At 39.4% G+C, this 15,710-nt stretch overlaps 2 long non-coding RNA genes across 4 annotated transcripts in view; one reads left to right on the top strand and one right to left on the bottom strand.

Moving 5' to 3' along the window:
* The window catches only part of LOC103149219 (uncharacterized), a 10,736-nt gene extending 2,401 nt beyond the window's left edge, over positions 1-8,335 (top strand). For 2 of the 3 annotated variants that reach the window (XR_001664253.1, XR_477446.2), the window contains exons 2-4: positions 953-1,109; positions 6,503-6,612; positions 7,989-8,335. This is a non-coding gene — a long non-coding RNA (uncharacterized LOC103149219). Of the gene's footprint in view, positions 1-883; positions 1,110-6,502; positions 6,613-7,988 lie in introns of those variants that run through there. The other variant, XR_477445.2, reaches the window with a different exon arrangement.
* LOC107838202 (uncharacterized) lies at positions 1,871-12,494 on the bottom strand. Its single transcript, XR_001664254.1, has 3 exons — positions 12,483-12,494; positions 3,698-3,701; positions 1,871-3,453 (listed from the first exon to the last, which is right to left on the bottom strand). It is a non-coding gene; the product is annotated as an uncharacterized LOC107838202 (long non-coding RNA).
* Positions 12,495-15,710: the final 3,216 nt, after the last annotated feature.

Below are 15,710 nucleotides of genomic sequence, written 5' to 3'. Positions count from 1 at the left end.
TGCGTGTGCGTGTGTGTGTGTGTGTGTGTGTGTGTGTGTGTGTGTGTGGGAGGGGGAGTGTTTCTGTCCACATGGTGCATTTTTGTTTTCTTTCTAAAGCATGTGCCTGGAGTCAAACAGGACGGTTCATTTAATCTCATGAATTGATTATATTGGTCAAAAAAAGATCACCATGCCAACTGATGAAAATTATCTGTTGCTGCCCAAATCCAAATGTTTCACCATGAATACCAGAAAGTATTCATGGTGAAGCATATTCATTGTTGATTTTATGTTGATTTTAAAAATCTGTTTTCACATCTGATGACAGTCATTGTGAAGATGGCTGTACTGTAGTATAAATCACTTTTACAAAGCTGCCATTAGATGGCAGCATTCAATGGGTTAGAGTGAGTCTGGACACACACACACACACACACACACACACGCATTCACACGTTCATTTTTCTGTCCTTATTAAAACACTACACTGACATATTCTTTCTTGGAGCCAAGCCCAAATGCAACCCAAATGTTTCAAAGTATTTGGAACAGACTCATGTCTCCACAAAGATACCAGGTTCTTGAAAGGTAAGCAACTGTCCCAAAAAAGTTTCTAAAAAAGATCCAAAAGCAGAGGTACAGACACATGTAACCATAAGAGTCAAGTCATTTCAGTGTACCTAATCATACAAAAGATGGCTCTGGAGTTTAGTCTACTTAGGAAGATTCCCAAATTCTTGCCCTTGTTTTTCACCCTAATGTTGAGCCCTTGGCTTCAGGTCACTGCCCTCTCAACCTGAACTGCTATGTACACATGTGTGCTTCCATCTCACATGTTTTATCTCCTCCCACCTCCTCCCGCACTCTCCTACCCCTCCCCTACCACCAACTCACTCTCATCTTCACTCTCTCTATTTCTCTCTCTTTCTCTCTGTCTCTCTCTTTCTATCACTGGCACTGGAATCCATAGGCGTCCAGAGGACAGAAACAGGACAGAAAGGGTACCCTTGGCACCACATAGCACCACAACCCACCACAGACATGTCGGATTCTGAGACCGCGGCTGCCCCCGCAGTGGCCCCCGTCCCTGCAGCGTGCGCCAGCGTCAAAGCAGACCTGGACAAATGGTAAGTGATGGAATTTGTGTTGTAAGGAAGTTTGGGCACTTTGACACTAAAACTCATCACAGAGAGCCCTGCTTGACCATCTGTTGAGGATTTCAGAGATGCATTTGCATAACCGTACAAACTGAGGTGGAGATCAGTATAACCCTCGTTTGCTTGCAAGAAACTGGATTGATACCTTCATGAGAGGCAACTGCACAAGCAAACACCACCATCACCCTGCGGCTGATAACAATTAAAACCTTGGAGCTTGTCACAACATCTCTGGGTTAGCTATGGACAGCAGCATTTGAAAATGCGCAATGATAAAATGGAGTCTCATCAGCGGACACAAGGATTGCGGCTAAAAAGGTCCACATCTTGTATGTGGGGATGTAACAGACTTTGACATCCCAACTGGGTGCTGAAAGGGGCTATGAAAACTCTGGGATATCCTGTGTATGGGAGAGTAATTGGAGGTTAACGATGTATGGCAGTGGGGTGATGCTTGATGCTTGTCCATTCGCATGGATGGAGGCTGGGAATCTGCTTGCGTCACGAGCCTCCCTTTCCCCACAATACTTTGCGGCACCTCGATCCATTTGTCCCCACTGTATCCTTCCGACTCTTTCTGTGTCAACCTTCAGGGACATAAGGCAAAAGGGTGTTTTGCAGGGCTGTTTGTATATTTGTTAAAAAAAATTCAGTGGCCTTATTTAATAGATGCTTTGACAAACTTGATTTTAGTAATTGTTTTTTGTTTTTGTTTTTGTTTTGTTTTTTGTGAATGTCCAAAAGAGCTTAACTCCAAGTGATGTCAACTAGGACATTGACACAGAGTTGAAAACATTTTTGGTTCCTTGTTATTTATAGGTTGATGAAGTGCTCACGTTTTGTGGAACGCAGTAACAGTCTAGCTTGCTTTGGCAAGAGTGTTTAAGTTGATAAAGTTCTTGTGGGGGTATGAATCCTTTAGATAAGACTGCAAGTTGAGGTGGGGGCAGAGAATTTAAAAAGGCGTGGATGAATCTTGCTTTGAAGATTTGCAGGTGCCAACTTTATGTTGAAGGGTACTAAGCTGTGTTTTCCTTGTAAGTTGAAGTTGTATGTTAAGTTTTAATACCACAGTGCAGTCACTGAAAAATACATTGAATTGCTCTTCTATTTAAGATATTCTAGAAATTCAAGGAGCTCTGGCCAAGAATCACACCTCATGGTGTTTAAGACATAAGACGCTCAAAGTAGATATATGTGCTATGTCACTGATGTCTTGCAGGGCTCTGCGTTTATATAAGTCACTTTATGCAGCTGAAGTCAGCTGAACTTGAACCCAATATTTTCAGAGGGCCAAAATGTAGCAGCATGAGCACTGATAAATATAGCCTTCCAGCACATGTTAAGTTTTGAGTTTTGAAGAACCACAGTGTAGAATAGTAAACACATATGCTATGACCTTGAATTTACGACCTTGAGTTTTAGTAAGACATGAATTTCACAAGAATCATTGTCCATTACATTTGTTTAATCTATCAAGCTAGCACTTCTTCATTTCCCTTTACTTAATGTGCCAGTGAATTCTTTACCCGCGTCTCTCCTCATCTTTATTGGATTCTAGAGTTTTATAAGAATCTCTATTGAGTTCCGTTTGTTTAGCTAGCTCTACAGGAGTTGATATTTTAATTTGGTAGTATTGCTTCAGTCTGCAGTTCTAATAATTTTGTAAGAATTTAAGTAATGTTTTTGCTACATCGATGCTTTGCTAGCTGAACACACAGATAGCCTACATACATTTTGTGTCTTTGGAGGTGTCCCTGAATGTGCACCTTATTCAGTTTTATAGTTTTCTATACTGAGTTTTAGCATTAAGCTAGAATATAAATACTTAGCTATATATATTTGGATTTATATTTTTGATTTTATGAAGTATTTCCTACATCTAGTTTTCTTCTATTTCACAAGAATTCACATTGAGTTTTAGCTAAATTAAATGTTTATCTATAAATATTTATGCTTTAAAGGTGCTAAAGTTAGCAATACCCATTTAGCCACTGCTTTCTACTTCTTGTGATGTTAAGACCAGAACCTGGACAAAATAGACTAAATCATCATTACCAATATTTTTGAGACTAACAAAAATAAATTTAGATAGATATTGGAAGGTTTTAACTGGAAAAAAATGTAATATGTCAGTATTTTTTGTTAAAAGAACAATTTAATTATTTTGGCATCATTATCTAAATTTCTAAAAGCCATACGCCGTGTTGTGACATGTAGAAGCTGCTGCCTATAACTGTACATGCACACATTTGGCTGTGAAGGTTGCTGCTAAAGACTGCTAAAGGATGTTGAGCTGCTAGCTAACACTAACCTTTTCTCTGTCCAGGCCTTGCTGCCATTCAAATAGTGAAATCTGTCAACAATTGCTTGAGTTAACAATTTCTCATCTGCCTAGACTGAAGAAACTTTACTCCTTGATATTTATATTACTAAACCTTAAAATTGTCTCTATTTGTTCCTCAATAAAGATGTTTTGAAGGAAAATGTTCTGGTTTAACATCATTAGGTCTACATTAGTCTCTTCCATGAGGAAGGCCAAGGTGGTATCAAAAAACACTTCTGGCTACACCTGGATTTGAATGCTAGCAAAATTAAGCTAACATTAAACTCAACGCGGCTTCATTTTGTGTAATGATTAGTAGTCCCTGAGTATTTATATCTTCTAGTATGTGTGAAACTGTATGTGCAGGACATGGTGAAGTGCTCTCTGTCATAGATCATGTTTCTGCTCTACTTGATACCTGTTTTATTTAACCCAGGCTGGCTAAAGAAGCAAAGGCTTCACATTTACAGTGAGCCAGGAATAGCTAAAGCACACTGAGGTGGTCATGTTGAGAAAACTAGTATGTCTGGGATAGAACTCCTCTTATCCTGGTTACATATTTTTTTTTACAAAAGGTTAGGTTACCTTTTGTACAGGTATACAAAAGGTAACTTAACCTGTACCAGAAACTGTTATACCTCCTCATGGTCTAACAGCCCTTAACCAGGTTTCTGCCAGGGTTGTCATGACGATGGGACTACAGGATGATCCTTACTTCCACCTCATCGCAATTTTGGCCAGAAAATATTGTGTTACCTTAGAGATTCTTCTTTCATTATTTTCTGTGTACCTTACATGGAAACAGTTTTTTGCATCATGCGAGTAATGTGATGAACATTTTATGCTCGAGGGAAAGACGAAGAAGACAACAGGAAGTGGTAGGAGGATCACTTCCTGTTGTTGGCGTGGCATGTTTTTGACTTATCGTGTGAACAAACTTATTCATGTGTGATTTTAGTTTCTTATTTAATGGGAACCTTTAACCTCTGCACCTGCCCACTGATGTTTTACATATATTCATCCCTGATGACTCATTACACCTAACGGAGCCTAAATAATTCATCACCCACTTCCTGCCGAGGAGAGGGGACGTCACTCCTTAATGCTCCTCATTCCACGTTCCAGGCCAGGACGTAGATTGACCTGACATGTTGCTATGACAACTCAGCTTTGCCCCTTAACCCTGTACTGATTCTCTGAGGAGATTACGCAATGGCTTTGTTGGTGATGATGTCATCAACTTCATACATACAGACCCGCTAACTGTAATCCCATCATCCGGTGAGCATACCTGTTTGGATTCCTGAAGGACCTCAGTGACCCTCTGAAAGCCAATATTTTCTTTAAGGACAATGGGAAATCCATTATTTTGAACAAATTATTCCCACTTTTAGGATTTACATTGTGGGGAGTACTTTCTGGGCCCGATGTAGCAGTAGCAGGGTTTATTTTTTTTCAACATCCTCGGGGTGCTGTTGTTGCTCTCTTGGTGGGTCATCAGACCCAATCATGTTTCACCACACGGGTGTGTACAGTGTACACTCAGAGGCCCGTTTCTTCCCACATCCTCACAAGCAGCACACAAACACACTCTTTGCTCCATCCCTCCAGGCAGAACAAGGCTCAGAGTGATAATCTGCAGCAGCCAGCTGAATGTTACATCACTGCTAACAACGCGACGCAGCAGAGAGGGGAGCGAGGAGCAACGGGTGAATCAAAAAATATGAGAGACGGCAGCAGGAGAGTCAGAGGGGGGCGGGGCTTGTTGGATTTCCCCAGTGTGGGACAATAAGGAATATTTCTGTTCTTTTCTGTTCTCTTGTCTGGTTTGGGTTTGAGCTGAATGAACACAAGTCCAGATGGAACTGGATACTTTTCATTTCACCATGAAAACTGAGACCATTGAAACAATATGTATGGTGGGTAGACACATGACCAATATCAAGAGATAATTCATCTGATAGAATATTCACTGAACTCTGATTCAGAACCACACAGCATTCTGGGAAATGTAGATAGAGGGAAGTCTTTAGCTGCTCAACTAAAGCAGTCAACTAAAGACTGCTTTAGTTGACCCTGACGTCAACTAACTAACTCACCCTTTGGTTACGTAGCAACAACTTATTGAGTAACTTGCGTGCTTCATAGCTGCTTAAAATTAAACAACAGCACACAGTTAAAACTATGAATGAAAAAGAAATGGTGTCATCCACCATCCCTGACTGATGTGTGTGCATGTTTGTGCGTGTATGTGTGTGTGTGTATGTGTGTTGGAGGGTGGGGACGTTCATTGCTAGATGAAAATGTTGCCTTTGTTTTTACTGTAAAACTTGTAATACTCAGCCATGTAAAGATTTCTAACATGTATTCTGAACTGTAGTAATAAGAAAGAATCTGAATCACATCTTTTTAGTCTGTTACGTTTGTAGATATTCTGGATTCAGACCTTTAACACTAAGTGAGACAAATTATTACAAAACCAATGAAAAAGTTCAGGTTTTCTTGCTGTAGGTACATAGTGAATATAAAAGTGGTGCTGGGGCCTGTTGCTGGAGGAGCAGCTCCTGACAGGGAGCTGATGAAGCCCTGGGAGGAGAGCCAGAGGATGAGTCTACAGTAACATGACTCTCTGTTATCTCTGTTTCATCATGCAATCTCCTCCTCCTCCCCTTCCAAACACATGGACCCATCCTCTCTTCCCTCCCTCCCTTCTCTTTTTCGCTCCATCACCCTGATGCTCTGTGGCAGTGTCTGCTGCTGAATGGGAGCCTGTATTAATCCGCATCCATGTTTTCCCTCTTTCCTGTCATCCCTCTCACTCGTCGGACGTGCTCCCGCTCACGTCTTTTTTTTCTTTTTTCTTTTTCCACATCTGTTAGTATTTCAAACAGGCATTTGTTTAGTCAACAGGCTTTAAACAGTGGATGCAGATTTAAAGCATCCGCACCAAATTCTTACCGACAGAATTTGGCGTTCTGAATTATTCTTCGGTTGCCCCGAGTCTTTATCCATTTAATTCGATCGATCTGTCTTGCAGCATGGCGGAGAAGGGAGCCGAGGGCTGCAAAGAGCTGATGGAGGCCTTCGCCGCCTGCGTGAAGAGCGCGGCTGAGGGGACGTCGTGAGGGGCCCCCTGCAGCCTGACATGTAAGGATGGACTCAGTCCTGTTCAGCTCATCTGGGAACAGTTGGGAAGCCTTTTTTTTTGTAATGTTGTAAACATTAAAAAAAAAAAAGGGGGGGGTTTTAATGATGTCAAACTCATGACGTGAAATCAGAATTTTTCAGGGTGATTCTCTTGGAAGGTTGATAATGTAAATGTCAAAAACGATTGCAAAGTTAAATAAAATAAAAAATATATATTTTCCAAATAAGAAAGCACTTCACATGTTATACTGTTGCTTAGATAATGTGTGCAGATCAGGGGAAGGTTGTATAAAAACAACACAAAACCTCCAGAAGAAAGCTATCTGAATTATAACTGTGTCAGATAGTTTTCATCCAACTAATGAAATATTTCTTACATTGCATTCTTTAAATATTGTGATTTAGCAGAGCTCAGAACAGCATTATATACACAAAGCCTACAACAAACTCTTTTCAAAGTGCATACAGAAGGGGTTTGAAATTAAAGAAACAAACTGATTTCAGAAGGTCAGGCTAAATATTAAAAACAATTGTACTTCAGTTAGAGGGATTCAGGTGTGGGATAATTGTTGTGAAGAGTTAAAACTCTTTTTTATTTTTTAAATAAAAAAGGTGTGCTAAACAAATGCAATAACATTTAATTATGTTTTCTTTTATGAGTTTGTGTTCGGACTTACCTGGAATCCTTTGGAAATCTGTTTTAGAAAATATAAAAGAAATATTCTGCTGCTTTGAGTCTGATGATGCTTTTTCCAGTCTACACTTTGTGTTCTTGCCCCTGACAAGAATTTAAATATTGTTAATCTGTTTTTTCACTAGTTTTGTCATGTAGGATTTTTTTTACCTGTTTTAAAAATGACTGAAAAAAAATAAATTAATTAATATCTACAGAGTCACAACTGCTTTTGCATTTTACCAAAAAGAATCCCTGCAGCGTCACAAAGTGTCCAGATGTTGCAACAACCACAAACTTTAATGTAGTTTATTGTGGATGTCATGTGGAATAAAAACATAAGGTTGTTTGAGAAGACAGAGCAAACACACAAAATACACAGAAGCACAAATTCTGCACCTTTTCTGTCAAAGATAGATAAAGACTTAGTATCAGCTTCTTTGTCTAGGAGAGAAACTCCTAAACATTTTAACCTTAATGGCAGAAAAAACAGAAGAAAATAATATGAAATAATATCTTCAATGCTAATACAACATCTTTTTGCATAAAGATTAATATTAACATTGTCATTTTTGTCCAAGCTTTGAGGAATATATAACATGAACAACTGAGCCGATATAAAGTTGATAAGATAAGAAATTAAAAAAGGGAAATCATTTGCTGTCATAAATCTCTGTTTTAAATCCGCCCTCCTCTCTTCCAGGTCCAATGCACTGAGTCCTCCAAGTTCCCAGCATTCCCTTCTGCACAACAGCACTCGACTGAATGGTGATAACAATAAGGATGATGATTATCGTGGGACAAACACTGTGTTGATCGGTCTGAGTTTGGGATCTGGAAGCAGTAACCTTAGCATCCCCTCCCTCCCCCATCTGTTCCTCTCCCTGTTTTAGCCGTACCTGGTCTCCCTCAGTCTTTCCGTCATCCTCCCTGCTGATATCCAGTACATTGACAATTCCAGAGAGCTGATGGGCTGCGATGTAACCTGTCGACTTGAGATAAATGCTTATAAATGGAAATAAAGTATAAAAGAAATGGTGTGAAAACGAACTGATGCTCTTGGTTTTTTTTTTTATAAATGCCTGTATTGTAGGATGTGAGCGCCTCGTTTCCACTGAGCGGTACGGCGTCGGGTGTTGACGTGATTCGGTACACCATGTTGTCCGTTTCCAATGCTGTAGCATACAGCGACAAGTCGATTTTTATTTCCAGCTCTGTAGGAAGATTTTGAGGATTTGAGGACAGTTGAGGATTCCTCAAACTTTGTCCAGTACACAAACCAAATGTTTGACGACTGTCCTGCAGAGAACCATATACCTTTAGATGCAACCTGACAAGAAACCTTCAGGATGAGTTAGAGACGACTCAAGCAGAAAAGTCGACTCTGAGTCACATGGATTGTTTGTTTTGGTACACAGCTTTCAAACAACAGTGAAGATTACCTACAGGATTCTCCTCTCATTTTACTAGACCATGGACAACATTGCAGTTTCCATCCACAGATTTTCAACCAATCGGCAGTCTTTGTAGTTAGATTGCGAAGAATCATACAAATGTACATAACTTCCTCACCACGTCAGAAAAACTTCTCTCATAAGGTATTTACGTCTCCTGGCAAAACAAAAACCAGATAGATGAAGCGGACCGGTTGAAGAGAAATGTCAGCGTTGCTGTCTGAGAGCATTTCTGTGTAAAATAAGGTAACAAACTTTTGACCAATCAATCAACACTTTGCACAGAGCTCTGTTGAAATAGTTTGACTTGGACCTGGTGTGGAGCTCGGAAGGCAGATTCCTCTCTGCAAACAAAATGTCATGTGGTTGCATGACGTAGTTCAACTACATCAACAAATGAAGTATGTGGGTGACTTGTTTGCATTTTATTTTCTGACGCAAATTTTTGAATAATTTTTTAACTTGTATTTTATTTGTTTTTTCATGTTTAATTTTTGCCCCCGTTTTTAGTCTCTTACTCTTGATTTTTCCGTGCAGCACCTGGAATCGTCTTATACATGAAATGTGCGATACACATAAACTTGCCCCACCAGGCCTTCTCGTCCATCATCAGTGTCTGACCTCACAAAAGACTTCCGGCAGACTGCCTTCCTTCAAGAGTTGCAACTGTTATAATTGTATAAAGAAGAAGGTCTCATTAAAGTTAATGTCAAGCATCTCAATACAAGTCGTTATACATTGTGTCAGTGCTGAAATGTCTTCAGTCTCACTAAGGGACTGAAGGGATCAGATTCTGACAAGCACACCCGAGACCCAGCAGCTGTCCTCGACTGTCCCAGAGGGTCAAACCGGACTCCAGTTTATCCACACGCTTCCTTCATTCACGTAACTGTGGAGATGTTTGTTAAATCTGGTGTGTACATGTAAAAAATGTCCAAGAAAAGCAACTATTTTCATTAAATAAACACAAGCAGAATCTAAAGTCGCTCTTGTCTACCGTAACTGTATGTAAGGGTTCCAAGCACAGTAAATTATAATCTCAAAGAAAACTTTATGTCATTTGAAATGGTTAGACTCATGTATCTGATATGTTTTAATAACATTAAGATGTAACTGTAGTAAATCCCATGTGCCTTCAGAAATCAACCAGTCTGTCGTATCTATTGAAATATCAGATAAGGAGATATTCCTTTTGGATTTTTCAGATGTATTGAAGATATTTCTCACAATAACAGTCAGATCTATTCAGTCTAATTCTATACTTTGTTCTGTGACTGATGTCATGCTTTATTATTTATTTTGCATTATATTAAGAATTCCTAATTGCAATCTCTGAACCAACTGAAAGAAGGTTTGTTGTGTTTATTTTACATGTTTGACCAACATAATCAACCTATTGTTTTTATCGGTTTCAGTTTCTTTATTATTCTTTATTGTAATTAGGAGAAGCTGTCCTTCTCCTAATTACACTGACTGAGCAAATGAAAATTGTGTTGCTTTAACATGTTTCACCAGGATTGTGAAGCTATTGGTGAGCTGTACCAGTGCAGAGTTATTAAATAAATATTTAATTCAGTCAGTTCAGCTGATTTTCTGCATCGAATTCACAAAGATCACGTCTAACATGAGAAAAGAACATTTAATAGGACATGTGTGGTGCGGGTCTGTCAGCATTGACCCCTCAGCCACACTTCATCCTTCCACTCAACTTCCCAGTAATATGCTGGGATACAACCCTGCCTTGAATAGCCATCTTCTTTAGCAATGGCTTACCCTGCATGTTGAAGATGTCAGTGATTCTCTAGAGCTGAAACGATTAACTGTAATGAATCAACTGTTGAATTAATCAGTTCAAGCACTTTGAAATGCCTTGCTGCTGAAATGTGCTATACAAATAAAATTTGATTGATTGATTGATTGATTGATTGATTGATTGATTAATCGTCAATTTAGCAAATTGATTGATCAAAAAGGCCTAAAACTGAAAGAACAAAACAATTTCAAAAAGAATTGAATTATTTCTTTACTTGCATCTTTTAATGTAGTTCTAATATTGTATGAAAAGGCCTAAATGAAAACTCTGCAAAATGTGAACAATTTTTACCCGATTAATCAATTAATCAAGAGAATAATTGACAGATTAATCAATAAATGAATCAACAGATTAATTGATAATTAAAATAATTGTTTGTTGTGATCCTGCTACCTGCTGTACAATTTTCAATTTAAGGTCATAACTGAACAAAACTCTCAATTATGTTTTTTAGCTTTTAGTAATACTGAACCTAAACAGGTGTTTAGATTGGCTTACCAGAGCAAATAACTGGTTCTTAATAATATATTCTAATTTACTGCATTGAACTTGCCAACACTACAGTGCAGGCGATGTAACTTTAAACATCATCATCCTCAAACTGAGCTTTTAATCTGCATGAACAACTTCGATATGCCACTCAAACATGAGCAGTCCAGACCAGAACGAAGTCTGAGTGCTTCACATCAGATGTATCATGTCTTCTTGTTAAATACCAAAGGAAAATTCCACAGTGGGGAGGAGGACGTACTGTATTTCTGTACAGACGAGCCTAAAGGGCAAAGGGAAGAGCGTAACATCAGAGTCAGTCAATTTACACGTTAAAATGACAAAACCGCTCAGTTTAACCAGTCATTTTTCATTACACAAGTTTTCTGAACACATTGAAACTGTAAACTGAAAAACCTCCTTTGTATTTTCACCCAATGTGCAGTTAATTCATCTACATTCAAAACCAGGTTCTGTAAAAAGTGATGAATTAACTGCACATTGGGTTGTATTTTCACCCAATTTGTCTCTCATGAAATCAGCCCAGACGACATCGTCCCGGCACTGTGGGCTTCTCTTAGGTTAACTGAAAGCATCTGAGTAAAACACAGGAAAACGTGTGAATATATCACAATTTAATGCGTAGCATCACTTCATTGAGTGACATCATGAAAGAAATCTAAATTAAATCTGCATTTACATTATTCATAATTATTTTTCCCAAAGAATTTGACTGAAAAAAAAATTCTCATTGTCATTGTTTTGGATTTTTCATCACAAAGTTCTGACCTCGGTGAGGACAGACCCCGGAAAACAGTGTGTACGCACCAGATGTACGTCAGTGTTTGTGTTGCAGATTCTGTTCAGGAGGACAAAAATCAAACCAAATTACAAACGTAACACCGCCATCTTGTGGTTGGAAACGTGTACTTACATTATCAGGAGTAATAATGATATTATTATTGCTATATGGAATTACTCCTTGTAATTCCATATAGCAAGTAAAAGAGTAATATAGGCAGGAAATCTTTATGCACTTTGAATGTCTTCCAGAGGAAAAGTATAAAAAAAAAACACATTTCCTGCATTTCAGCTCTTTTCTGAGAGAACAGATGGGATAGAGCTACTGGGATGACATTTAAAAACGTGAAAAGCATAAAGTTAGGAACATTTCAGAGACTCTTCGCTCTGAAAACATGTTTAAAGTTCTGCCCATGTACACTTTTTAAATTATTAACAACAGAACTTTAGTCTGCTTTTTCTTCAGACAGTAAAAAAAAATTCTTTTTATGTAGCGTGTTTAAACATCTGATTTTATCAGTTTGTCAAGTTTTATTTGTAAGGGAGAATCTCACTGAGACAGGTTCTAAGCTGCTGATTGATAATGTATCTCAGTTTTGGACATTCAGTGGTCAGCGAAAAAAAAAATTCTGCTTTTTACTAAAAACATAAACTTTGATGTCTTTTACTGGGATTTTATAAGACAAGCATGCAACAAACAGCAATGGAAGGAAAATGCTACATGGTTTAAATTTAACAAAGATACATCTGAAGAGTGTGGGTTGCATTTATATTCAGTCCATCTGTATTAGTGCTTTGGAGAACCGCATTTTGCAGAAATTACAGCCACAAGTTTGAATGTCTAAAAACTAAAAATGTAAAATTTCGGAGCCAAATTTCTTCACAGTTTCTTAAGATCACTCACTCCTGTTGAGCAAATCTTGACCCAGCTTCTCAAACAGATTTTGGTTTGTACTTTGATTGGACCATTCTACCAGATGGCCCTTATCAGAACAAAGGGGTCTGAGTAGACATGGAAGGCCACACTTTTCAGATTTTTATCGTGAAACACAGAAATGTCTGTTTGCAACTTGATCAAGTGAAAGAGCATAAACAATTTTTAGGAATCTGTTTATGAACAACAACCAAAACAGAAATAAAAATGCCTATAATCGCCCAGTAGTCACTAACCATCGACTCCTTTGTTGTGATTTGATTGTTTTTAATTTCGAGTTGCAGAAACTGAGGAATTCAGATTATTATTATTATTTATTCACAGTGCTGCCTCAGCGGGTCAGAAACAGAGAGACATTTGTGCACTTGCACACTCACACACACACACGGCACCGAGGGATAATCTGAGTTGCATGCATCAACCTGACCACATCCAGGGATTAAGATTAACGTGGATTAAGCTTTAGAAATCAACATCATGCAGCTATCACAATGTGGAGGCTGGTCACACACACAGATTTGTAATGTCTGAAGAGCGGACGCAGCCAGTAGCCCGGGTTAGCCTGTTGTTAATAATATCAGATTTTTAAATTTATTTATTTATTTTCGGTTTTACTATTAACTGAAGAATTAATCACATGCAGACTATTTTTTGCACACTGAACGCAGATTACGTCTAGTCAGTCTAATCCTTCTGATAACTAAACTGGGGCTTTAATACCGTTCCTAAAAAGAGAAAATAAATATTAACGTAATATATTTTCTCCATTAGGCTGCGCAACTAAGCTGCATATTTGTAAAATCTTCAGTCTGAACAAGAGAGCCAGCCATCTGGCACATTTTGACCATAATAACCACTTGTTTAACTGTCAAACTAATTGTTTTCTTTTATTTTTCTTTCTTTAATTACATTATTATATTTGTGATTATGATTACCTTCTTCAGTTTTCATGTTCTTTTATTATGCCAAAGTTCCACATGTCCAATCAGGTTCAAGGTTTCCAAGCCCCGAAAATGTCAGATTTGTGTTTCTTACAAAATATTAAAGATTTTTTTAATCCTTCATGGTTAATATCACACTGTACGTTCCTAAAACCTCTGCTCAGTAATCCTCCAAAAGCTGTTTTATCTTCTTACCACAGTAAGATGCTGAGTTTCTTAGAGCTGTGGCTTTAAAATGGAGGAAAATCTATCTATCTATCTATCTATCTATCTATCTATCTATCTATCTATCTATCTATCTATCTATCTATCTATCTATCTATCTATCTATCAGAATATTCTGACTTTATATTCTCATAATTTTGTGGGAAGTTTACTCCCATATTACAATTTTATTCTTGTAGTATGATTTTATTCTCGTATGAGTTTTTCATATAATTATGACTTCATTCTTGCAATAATATATTCATTTATTCTCATGATATTATGGCTTTATTCTCGTATGACTTTATCCTCAAAATATTACTTAATTCTCATAAAATGATTACTTTATTCTTGTAAATGCAATATTTTTTCTTCTTCTTTGTATCCCCTTAACACTTGTTGTTATTTTATGTGCCAATGTGTGAACATTTTTAAGCTTTTTTTCATTTCTAAGCAGAAATAACCAGGTTTTGCATCCCACAGGAAGTGGGTAAGTGTTTCGCCCACGGTGCTCTTCATGCAAGAACCGCCACTGGCTAACTAAATAAAATCTCCTTCGGTCTTCTGCCTTCTCTCTCAAAACCTTTGTTTTTTAAGCTTTCGTGTCTTTGATTCTGACCTTCCAGTTGAGATTAAAATATATTTTCTTTTGTGGCTACGGCGGAGGAAAAACTGGAAGTTGCATTTCAGAAAGGCAGCAGGGTGGGGCCGCATCAGCGGAACCCGGATGCTGATGCTGACCGATGGAGAGCAGGAAGCTGGAGAGAATGAAGAGGTAGAGGAGTGTAAAGAGAGAGGGGGGACCGGCTGGAAGGTTAGCAGCAGCAGCAGCAGCAGCAGTCTGCAGCAGGACAAGGACATCCCGACAGCGAAGCGCAGCTCCTGTGGATCGTGTCCGTCTTCAGGAGCAGAACGCCGGCCTTGTTTAGTTGTTTGTGCATCATCTGCGCCGGCTGATGAGGGAGGACATGCGGTAACATCATGAGCACAGCCGTCCAGGGAGGGAGGAAGCAGGGAGGGGGGAAGCGCTGGGGAGTCGCCAGCTGAGGATGCTTGTTGTTTCTAGAATCTAGAAACGAGCTCAACCATCGGACCGAGTTCTGATCCACCTCCAGAAGCACCGGCAGAGGGTGCGAGCCCCTCCCCGCCGCAGCCGTCCCGAACCCGGGGGCGCATCGTCTGTCTGCCTCGGCCTTCCCGGAGGCTGTTTTTTTTTTTTTTTTTTTCATTCTGAACGCTCACCCTCCTCTTCCTCTGTTTCCTGATGCAGGGCCAGGGAGGGGGTGAGCCGAAGTGTGCACCGGATATTGGAAAACCCATTCTTCTTGCTTATGCCTTAGTGATAGATTATAATCTGGACGACAGCAGACAGACGAGGCCCCGGGGCTTGACGGGACAGGAGCCGGGACATGCGTGACGTTAGGAGGACTACGGGAACATGTTTGGACGGCGGCAGCAGCAGCAGTGAGGACCGGGGGTCCCTGATATCGATCCTCGGGATGGATCCAATGAGGCCGTTCTGACTCGGGTTATTTGAGACTGTACTCTTAACAGAAATCAATCTGAGGCTAAAGTAGCCTTCCTGTCCAGCTCCCTGCATGAGCTTCTCCTTTCCTGCTCCACTTTGGCCAACTATTAGCTGGATGCACACGTCATCTCTTCCCACCTCTCCATGTGGATGATGCTGCATTCCGAGCGGTGCTGAAAGGGAACTGCTTCTGGACCCGACCGCATGACAAGTTGAGGGGAGTAGCCTGCAGAGGCCCCACCACACACACACACACACACA

This window comes from Poecilia formosa, unplaced genomic scaffold, assembly GCF_000485575.1.
Source record: "Poecilia formosa unplaced genomic scaffold, Poecilia_formosa-5.1.2 Scaffold220, whole genome shotgun sequence".
NCBI classification, from domain to species: Eukaryota; Metazoa; Chordata; class Actinopteri; order Cyprinodontiformes; family Poeciliidae; genus Poecilia; species Poecilia formosa.
This window is presented reverse-complemented; position numbering and strand designations above follow the sequence as displayed.